The sequence below is a fragment of the Nanorana parkeri genome, unplaced genomic scaffold (assembly GCF_000935625.1).
Source record: "Nanorana parkeri isolate BGI_ZX_2015 unplaced genomic scaffold, ASM93562v1 scaffold271, whole genome shotgun sequence".
Taxonomy (NCBI): Eukaryota; Metazoa; Chordata; class Amphibia; order Anura; family Dicroglossidae; genus Nanorana; species Nanorana parkeri.
This window is the reverse complement of record NW_017306539.1, coordinates 1,205,153-1,215,744: the sequence shown is the minus strand read 5'-3', so window position 1 is coordinate 1,215,744 and position 10,592 is coordinate 1,205,153. Positions and strand designations below refer to the sequence as shown.

The following is a 10,592-nucleotide window of genomic DNA, read 5'->3' as shown; positions in this document are numbered from 1 at the left end:
TATCCACACTCGTGAGCTTCATCACTGTATGACACTGGAGCATACTCCGGGTGTATGATAACTGGTAAGCTTCAGCTGTATATGACACCAGAGCTTACAAAGGGTGGATGGTAACTGGTAAGCTTTATCACTATATGACACTGGAATATATTCAGGGTGGATAGTAACTGGTGAGCTCCTACACTATATGACACTAGGGTGGATGGTAACTGGTAAGCTCCTACACTATATAACACTGGAGGTTACACAGGGTGGATGGTAACTGGTAAGCTCCATCACTATATGATGCTGGAGCCGACAAAGGGTGGATTGTAACTTGTAAGCTCCATCACTGTATGATGCTGCATCTTACTTAGGATGCTTAGGAAGTCACTTCTCCCCTGCATGACAATGTTCAGTTCTAGCAATTGGCTGCTTAATTACTTAAAGTTACTGACAGATCCTCTTTAACCATCTAAACTGTAACCTTAACCCTAGCATTTAACCTTCACAAATAACTCCTGATCATAGCAATTACCAAGTCCATTCTGCTTCTTTGTTTCTATAGATTTATACTCCTGCAGTTTCTCGAGATTGACAGAAAGTTGTAGTGTAGTGACAGCATAAACTTTGGGGCAAATTAATTTCCTGGAGAGCAGGTTCCTTTTGGATTGTAGTCTCTACACTCATCCTATTTTGAGCCTGATACACCGGCACTGAAAGCCACCAGTCCTGTATTGATAAACTAGTGATCAGGGCCCAGGCAGTTGTTGTGTGCTGGCCATACACTAATAGCTGGCTATACACAGAGTGAAAGAAATCTAACAGATTCCTTCATCCTCACTAAACATCATGGATGGAGGAATCCCCCCTCCGCCAGACTATTGTATTCTGATGGGCTGTAACACCACTGTCAGAATACCCCAACAGTGACAGCAGCTAAATGGCTGACAATTTTAAACCCGGCTCCTTCAACGCAGATTGTTGAGCTGGCAGGGCCACCCACTGTTAGAATGTTGGCTGAAATCTCTGAATCGGCTGAAATTCTAACATTGTATGGCCATCTTTAGTCTAGAATCCAGAGTGAAATATTTTTACCACAGTCTAGTAATAATACATGACTGACTGCAAGGCCAAGTAACCCTCACTTCCCACCTAAATAACACACTGAACACAGTAATTTCAAAGAACTAGTAATGTAATAACATTATGTATAACATTTATTGGAAGGTTGAATAGCCACAGCGATGTAAACATTTACAATAATAGCAGAACATACTATGTAGCAAGAACGAAATACTTTGGTCCCTGACAAGTGCCAAAAAACTCCACTCACCTCTTACGGGGGTGTACCATGACCCATTGTTTACTGTACCAGCCGCCAATATTCTGGCCCGAGTGGGTACTCCCACCAACAGTTGCCCAAGTTCTTACTGGCTACCAAGCTATAGAGCCCAGCAGCCCCACCATTGGCACTTCCCTACTACTCCACTCTTTTTCACTTTGCGGAGAGCCAGTTCTTCGTCGTCGATGTATGGCACTGCCAGAGACCCGCCCAAGGGACGACCAACCTAGAAGAAAAATAAGTCAGACATATTTCCCAAAACACAAATTCCACCTTAAACACAGCAAAGGAATACCCATAACCCGAACTAGAACACATGTATCCCTCCTCCCCAAATTCCACACTTGCGGAAATGAACCCTTAGGAAACATAAAAAACAACAAGCTGAAATACTATCGGGAAGGGTGGGCGGGACTGACTCCTTTTCTCTATCACCTAAAATGGTTCCTTACCTCACACTATACAGTAAGATGGCCCCCTAACCCCACAAGCTAAACCCACCGATCACTATGCTAGCTGGCCCTACCTCTCCCTTTTCAAACACAACAGAAAAAAACACCCTTCCATCCAATACTCACCTAACTCCTTGTTCAGGTCTGACCTGCATCAGTCATGTCCCTTCCTCCGCCTATCGCTCCGCAGGGAACTTTCAGACAGTTGTCAGAAATCAATTTTATGTGGAAGACACTGGCCCACCCACAATGCTGACCATTACAGGTCCATATCAAGGCTTGGGGTTTGGCAGTGATTGTGGCTTATGTTAGTCCAAAAACCTCACCAGGTTTATTCACCAAGGCTGTCTGCCATCGATCAGAAAATCATACATTTGAGGATTTTTGTTTCAGACTATACTGCTTTATTTCTCCAATTCTCTTCTTTTGTTCTAGCCTAAAATATGTCCTTATTAAGCCTCTAATGTGATGCTGACCTTCTTACTTATCCAGTTACGTTTATATTGTTTTTATTGCCTTACAAATGTGTTAATATTGTTGGCGGGGAGCAGTGCCAACTTTCTGCTGTTTGTTATTAGTGAGTGATGACAGACAGTGTGCAAAAGGTTATACAAACCAGTGAGGGCTTCACCTTCACATTCACTATGCAAGTGCAGTGTGTAGTATGCTCAGAGTACTACTGTACAGCTCATTTTTATTGTTAAAGAAAACTTGCAATGACAGAAACATGGAGGCTGACAGAAAATGCCAATTGCTTGGCTGTCATGCAGGTCCTCTTTCTTCCGTACTGTGAGTAACTGACCCAGAACAAGTGAAGGACTTCTCATCTGTATACTCAGGGCTGTCCGTTTAATGAGGCACCTTGAGACTGTGACAAAAGGCAGCATTTGTTTGTGTCACATGGGGAGGGGGCATGCAGAGGGGCATTTTTATTGTACAGTGGCCACTCTGACCTTTCTGGCCAGAGCATCCTAGGTTGCAAAGTGCTGGGTGGGGAGATGTTTATGGGACATACACAACTCCCTGCCCAGCTCTCAGCAACCTGAGACACTCTGGCCAGCGTCCCAGCCAGCTCTTGTCAACCAGTGCCAGGAGCTGGGCAGGATGCCAGCAAGAGCATCCCAGGTCTACAGATGACGGCATCACTGTTGTTCACCACCACCCGACCCCTCTAGCCCCCTCCCCCCTCAGGCGGAAAAAGGTTTAGGGACGCCGCTGTGTATACAAGTTCCAGGCCAGTGGCTCACAATACTGAAGCCATTGGATCAGCATGACAGCCTGGCACATAGAATTTCTAGGAAATCAGCAATGCTCCATATTGTTTCATAACAGGTTTGCTTTAAAGTGAACCTGTGTTTTGCCCATGCAGAGTAGAGTGACAGTTAGAAAATAATGTCCAGCCTCCCACCTGCCTCCACCCTGAATATCATCTCTTTTTCTTCCCTCCTCTGCTGCTCCATTTGCTGCTGGTAAAATAGCGAATACCCCATACTATTGGCTAGCTGAATCATGTGACTTACATATTTCTTCCCATGAAACAGTGTGGGTGCTCGGTGATTGGCCCAACACTGTCACATGGAGGGGAGGATAAAGTCCTCATCCCTGTGTTAGCCCTGACTTCAGTGTCTTCTCACAATGAACAGAACAGCGAAGAAGCAAAGGGAGGTGAAGGTAAGTATTTGTGAGTGGTTGTAATATATTGCACCTGTTCGGTCTTTAGATGTGGTGGCTGCATTCGTTTTTCCACTTTTCAATCTTAAAACAAAATACCTGTTGATCCTACCAGAAATGCAATGTCCCATCATTATGAACAAAGATAGACATGTTTGAAGCCCGAGTGACAACCATTGCTCCCTCCATAGATACAATGGAGAAATAAGTGTAGACATGAAATGACAGGAAGTGTGTTCACAGGATCACCAGGGGAAAATAAAGGAAACAATACTAAAAAAGAAAATGAATGCAGCTACCACATCTAAGGACTGGTACACTGCAATATATTACATTTTTGCTTTTGAGTTTAGATATGCTTTAAAGTAGTGGTTCTCAACCTGTGTAACCTCGGGACCCACATTTGTCCTTTGTCATTAAGTTGCGACCCAAGTTGCACTGCAATGTTCCATGTTGCGGTACTACGCTTTCCGGTGCAGGCGATCAAACTGTGGATGGGAGGTGCGTTTTGTTTGCCATTAAGGACATTGGAGTGGATCCTCAACTCTGGGTCCAGTGTGGTCTTCTGTGCTGTGATGGTGCTCCATCCATATGTGTATTGTTTGTAAAGCTCCCATGCGTGCCCGTAGAGGTGTCGGGAGCCAGAATGTGATGAGCTGTAAGCAATGCACGTATGGATGGAGCTCCCTTGCGGCCATAGCCCCACTCCATCCCACCTCAAGTCGACACTCGGCACCTGGCATCATATTTTTGAATGGCTGTTCGGTGCAAGAACTGACAGTGCTTCTCTAGGGGGATGCTGAGGATCCTCTCACCTAGAAAAGTGGAAGGCATGTGGCGACCCCACCAGTTGAGAACCAAGCCTTTAAAGTAAAACTGTTGCTTTTCTCTGCATAGGTGAAACATAAGCTTACTTAAAACCACAACTGTCATTTTATAATAACGCTAATACTATAGAATCAGAGAAGGGAGATTTGCCCACTCAATGATGATTCATGTTATTGCATTGTTCTATCACATTTATGACCTGCTCCCTCTTCTTTGCCTTCTTGGTGTTTGCTGGAAGGTTAGGTTTCACGGAGGCACCGAGCAGAATAGCCGGGCCGAATGCCACTCGGCAGCTTTCGGCTATTCACTCACTGCCGCTCGGCCCTATGGGAATAGGGTCAGCCGATCCAGATGTTGGATTGGCTGACTGAAGTGCAGCCGATGTATGTGTGAAATCAGCCGTACTGAGCCGAAGTGAATAGCCAAACGTTGTTCGGCTCACTTCACTTCGGCTGGGTTATTCACTCAGCTTCCTTCGGCAGCTTTGTGAATAACCCCCTTAGTTTCAGATACAGCTGGGAAGCATTAGGACCCTCTCAGGTTTTTACCGCTATCTGTGCCCCCACTGGGGAGATTTGCGCTCACTTTCCCTCCCAGGGAAAGTTACTAACAGGACAGCAAGTAAAGGAAAATCCCAGGCCAGCAGCTTAGACAACACAGATGCAAAGTAAACGGAAGCACAGTCTGTGTCAGATATAATTATTGCATCTCACACAATATAGACCTCTATGAGAATGAAACCCAGTGCTATCGATGCTGCTGTAAAAGAAAACCACCTTCTATCCTTTGATACCTCAGACATAATAAACTGAATTAAATCAGATTAGCAGTTAAGTGGGTGTAATAAAACACTCAATTTGCCCAAGTTATAAGCCAAATATGTGTCTGCATCAATTGTCACAAACCACAACGTGTCCGAGGAAGCTTGACAAACACATTTACAAAAGATTTCTTCCCCAATGTTCTAGGCTTTGGCAAAACAATTTCTTTTTATTAGAGACAGTTGATCTACGGAGGGCACAAGAGTAGAAAAACCTGCCAGCGTCTGAAAGATTGTATTTGATTGGTGGCTGTGAGTACCCAATATGGATTTTATCTAAAGCCGAGGACAAAAATGTAATATATTGAAGCATACCAGTCCTTAGATCTGTCATACATGCCATGCCTTAGATGTGATGGCTGAGTTAGTTTTCTCGTTACAGGCTTTTTTATTTTCACCCAGTGATCCTGCCAGTAACACGCTTCCTGTCCTAAAGTTGATTAAGCTCACCTTTCTGTATTTGTGGAGGAGCAGTGTTGTCATCCTAGGACAGGAAATGTTTTAAGACTACACCCCCCCTCACCTCCTCTCCATAACATAGGAGGGAGGTGTCTTGTAATCCAAAAAGAGAGCTGGGAACAATGTAACTGATAAGAGTGTGGCGCTAGTAGAGTGTACAGGACACAAGGAGTGTTACAGCTCACAAGATTTTTGATAGGACTGACAGGCATTTTTTACATGAACATTAGGCAGGTTTTGCATAATAAAATATTTTCAATAGTATATTTAAAGTATATTTAAAGAAAAATTATAGGAATGAACCAAATCAACCATAGTAGTGGGGCTACCCCCACACTGCAAGGTTTAACTGCTCCTGTTAGTCTAGGGGCTGCATTAAAGAAGATCCTAGATCCTGCCTGGCTCCTTTACAGGTCCCCGCAGCCTCTTCTCCCCTGTGCTCTGGCAATCTAAGGACCCGTGATGTAATCACCTCAAATGCAGGTCCATTCACTTGCATTAGACGCGAGGACGCCAAGCAGAGGGGGAGAGAGGTGAGTGCTGACGGAAGCAGGACCGAGGATCGAGTGAGGATATCTTCTGTATTCCGGCCCCTATAGAAAAATGAGCAGTGAACCCGGGCAGTGTGGGGTAGCCCCTCGGCAAGGGTTAATTTTGTTAATTCTTCTTTAAAGCTTAGTTCCAGTTAAAAAAAAAAAAAAACATGCAGTGGGGCTACCCCCATGTGTAAGCACTGCCTCCAAGACCAGGGCGCGCAGCTTATCCCCCTCCATCCGTGCACACTTCGGTGGCCGGTGGCCCGCTAACGTCATCACATCTAATGCAGGGCTCATAGCCCTGAACCATCTGTGAGGATGCCAAGGGACAGTCCTCAAGCCAGACCAATAGGGAGAGAGGTGTGCACCAGATACTGGAGGGAGCAAATGTTCTATGCAATACCCCTAGATATAAAGGAGCAGTTGACCCTTAAAGGAGAACTATGGGGTTAGGGCTTTTCCCCGTAGTTCTCCTAAGGGTAATGGGAGGACACAAACTAGCGTCCTCCCGTCACCCAAAGCTCAGTATACTGCGAGCTACAGCTGAAACGGATCCTGACAATTATGTCTGGATCCATCCAGTTGCGTGATTGACAGCTAGCTCTGCGTATCTAGAGGCAGAGCCAGCTGTACCCGCCCCCTCCCCCATCCGTTCCGCCACTCAGCCCTGGAGGATCGGACAGGGGAGGGAGGAATCCAGTCCCTCCCCTGTCACGGCTCTTTGCAGTGACAGGATCGAGAAGTGAGCGAGCGCCGATATGTGTTCGCTCACTTCCCGATCTGCTGAGTCGACCTTTGACAGTCTCATTGTCACAGGTCGGCTAGAACTAGGAGGATGAGTGAAAATCACTCACCTTATAGTTCTCCTTTAAAGTGCGGAGTTAGCCGCACTGCGAGGAGAGATTTTTTCCCCCCAGGGCAGGCTTTAAAGGAGAACTATGGGGTTAAGGCTTTTCCCCATAGTTCTCCTTAGGCTAACGGGAGGACACAAACTAGCGTCCTCCCGTCACCCTAGGCTCAGTATACCGTGAGCTGCGTTACTGACAGCTGGCTCTGCCTATCTAGAGGCAGAGCCAGCTGTACCCGCCCCCTCCCCCGTCCGTTCCACCAGTCAGCGCAAGCGCACACTGCCCACTCAACATTGCAATAATCTGCAAGCCCTCCCCTCAGCAGTGTGATCTGCCTGTCGAAGATGGTCAAGTCATAAGAAATTTGAATTACCTTACAACCATTGCACAACGAAAGTCGTGTGATGGTTGTAAGGTGTATGGCCATCTTAACGCTGCTGTTCTGCTAAATCACCGGCAGAGAGAAATGCGTCCTATTTGCTCATCACTCTGTGCAACCATTCAGATGTCCCATTTACCGTTTTGCTGTTTATTAACGTTTGTCTGACTGAATAAATACACACACGGGTGACCTCACAAGAAGGAGCACAGGGAAGTACAATCCTGACATGACTGATTTCCCAGAGGGCTCTTTCGTACCATAATGTGCAAAAAACTCATGGAAAAATGCAGGTAAATTGTTGCACATTGCTATGCATTTACATGCCTTTTTATGCAAGTTTAAGTGTGGGGTTTGTTTTTGGGTTTTTTTGCACATTGACTTCCATTGATGTGCTTTTTTTCCATGTTTCCATTGTCATAGTTTCCTTTTCCCTTTTGTGGGTTGATTTTCCTATCAGTTGCATTGCTTATATGTGTGTTTTACAAACGTTCCTGTTCGTTGAGTTAAAAATCATACATGCTGCATTTTTCTGCTCAGTTGGGATGTGAACAGGGCACATAGGAACCATTGTTTTCCATATGCCCTTGCAAGAGACCCCTATTGATCAGGTGCACAAAAACACAGGACTCTGCATGCCAAATACATAAAGTATTACAACATGAAAAGGGAGACATGTTAGTACAGCAGGGGAGTTTAAAAAACATTTGTGTTGTTTTAAAAAAAAATTATTTGTGACTATTTTTTGTTAGATTGTTTTTTTTGTTACGCTTTAATTTTTTAAAACTTTTTTTACACCTAACTTTATTGCTATCACATAGGGGACTAAGAAATCCCCTATGTGATAGCCAATTCACATGACAGGTCCTCTTCTTGGAGACATCAGGGGTCTAAGACCCCTAATGTCACCTAGGGTCCCCCAGAGAAGCTGATAAAGCAGAGATCTGCTTCATCACCTTCTCACCGGCATCTGTAACCAGACAGTGACACTGAATGCAGGAAGTGATGTAATATACATCACTTCCTGCATTCGAGAAGAGATCAAACTGAGATTGGGTACTCATCTCCCTTTAATCTCCACTGACAGCTACGCCGTGCCGGTCCCAGCCACACCAGATCTTGTGTCTCATTGTGTCTCTTTCTATGTACAGTATCTAAAGAGGACATGACAGTGTAAAAAAATGAATGCATTAAAAGAAAAAAGATGAAAAAATTAATTAAGCATTTTTGTTCACATTATTGTCCATTTGTTAGCTTGTTTTTAAGCGCTGTATAAAATAAAAGCATTATATATGTCTTATAAAAACAGTTCAAAATAATTTAGGTAGGCCATTAACCATTGAGTTATTGTTAAGTAAACAGAAGCATAATGAAGATGCTACTAAAAGGTCTGAGCATCTGTACATCAATTCATACTCATGAAAAGGGTTAAAGCCCAACTGTAGGTTACACACTCCCTCCATCTGTATACCACCTCCCTTTCCTCAAAGGTCATGCAGTGTCTTTTAATGCTATTATTTTTTAATGCTTTTTTCAAATTCTTAAGGCCTTGATGCCACAAGACACACTTCCTCTTTGCCTCTTCTACTTGGCTGTCCTTACTAATGCATAGAGCGGTTCTAATGTGATTTCTAGTGCCTTGTAAATGAATGTCACTATAGTTGCAGCTCCTCAGGAGGTGAGCTTTTGTCACCCTGCATTCACCTTTCAGGACTGAGGACATCTTGTGGTGAAGAAGTGCCACTGCCAGGGACAGCTCTGAACTGAAGGTTAATATTGCTTAATGAGCTTGTTTTTTTCCCCTCTTTTAACAAAGGGTGGGAACTTTTTTATTTAATAAAAAAAATAGCCTGGAGATATAAGATAATGTTATCAATGTCAGAATAAAGCAAATAAATATAAATGTCATATCTTAAACAGCAGTGGTTTTACTAAGTTATTTCACCCATCCAGGGCCATAGCTACCAAGATGCGAGCTGAGAGGGGGCGCAGCCAGGGCCGGCCTGGCCGCGCCCCTCAACCCTGTTCTATGGCCAGCACAGAGCGCCATGGCTACAGGGGCGCCAAATAGCTAACACAACTGTGGCTCAGCAGGGAGAAGAGGGGCAGCACAGACTCCAGCTTCTCCTCAGATCCCTGCTGCTCTCCCCGGCCTGTATGGGAAGAGGCAGCGGGAATCCGATGAGAAATGGAGTGCTGCAGCCGGCGGGGGGTGGAGGAGGGAGATGTCATCCAGGATTGCTGGATGGTGAGGAGAGAGCGAGCCGCTTGGTCAGGATCTGACAGCCGGCGGCTCTATCTTTCTTCATCGCTCAGTCATCCTGAAGTGACAGCACTCCCTCCTCCTCAGGATGGCAGAGTGGAGGATTGGTAAATATCGATGATATTTACCGATCCTCAGTGCAGAGCAAACACAGGAGTGATCAGCTGATCACTCCAATGTTTGTAAATAACTGGTTTAGTACTATAACTGGTTGAGTACTAAGTGTCCCCAGTTATGAATGAACAGGAAGTGCTTTATATCACTTCCTGTTCCTTCATGAGATTCTCAATGGGTGGAAGCACTCAAAATGAGTGTTTCCATTCATTTAGAACACATTCTGCAAAAAAGAAAGAGATTGAAGACTCTGTTTCTTCAATTTGTTTTTCTATTTCAAAAGGGAAATGTCGGGGGTCTGTTTAGACCCCTGATATTTCCCGGCAGCCTTCCAACAGTAAACAAAAAAATTAAATCTGTGTGTGTGTGTGTGTGTGTGTGCACGAGTCCCTGTGTAATCTAGTTTTTAAGAGTACCTGTACCCCTGTATGTTATGGTCTCTGAGGAAGGTATCTAATTGATTTTTGAATGATTCATTACTCTCTGCTGATACCGCTGCTTGTGGCAGAGATTTCCAAAATGTAACTGCTCTAACTGAAAAGAATCCCTTACGCCCTTTGTGGTGATATAGTTTACATCTAAATAGAGAGGGTAGAAGAAGATATGTCTGTGCTGTCTATGGCAACCAATCAGATTTCAATTATTATTTTATTATGTTTGTCTGAAAATGAAATGTAGAATGTGATTGTGATTGTGATTGTATGCTAAAACCATCAGACTTTTGTTCTTTCAGACAAAAGTTTAGGATAAGAACAGGTTCCCTTTAGACATGAAAGGCCCTGAGATAAAGTGTGAGAACACAAAATAATGGTATTTTTTTTCTACACATGGCCCAATGTTTATTAAAATAAATATCATTCAGATTTTCTGTCAAATCAAATTGTGTTATTTTCTGTAG

At 44.3% G+C, this 10,592-nt stretch overlaps 1 protein-coding gene across 1 annotated transcript in view; it reads left to right on the top strand.

The window, feature by feature from the left end:
* LOC108787590 (follicle-stimulating hormone receptor-like) overlaps positions 1 to 10,592 on the top strand; it is a 67,993-nt gene that overhangs the window by 14,303 nt on the left and 43,098 nt on the right. The gene's annotated exons all lie outside the window — the stretch shown is intronic.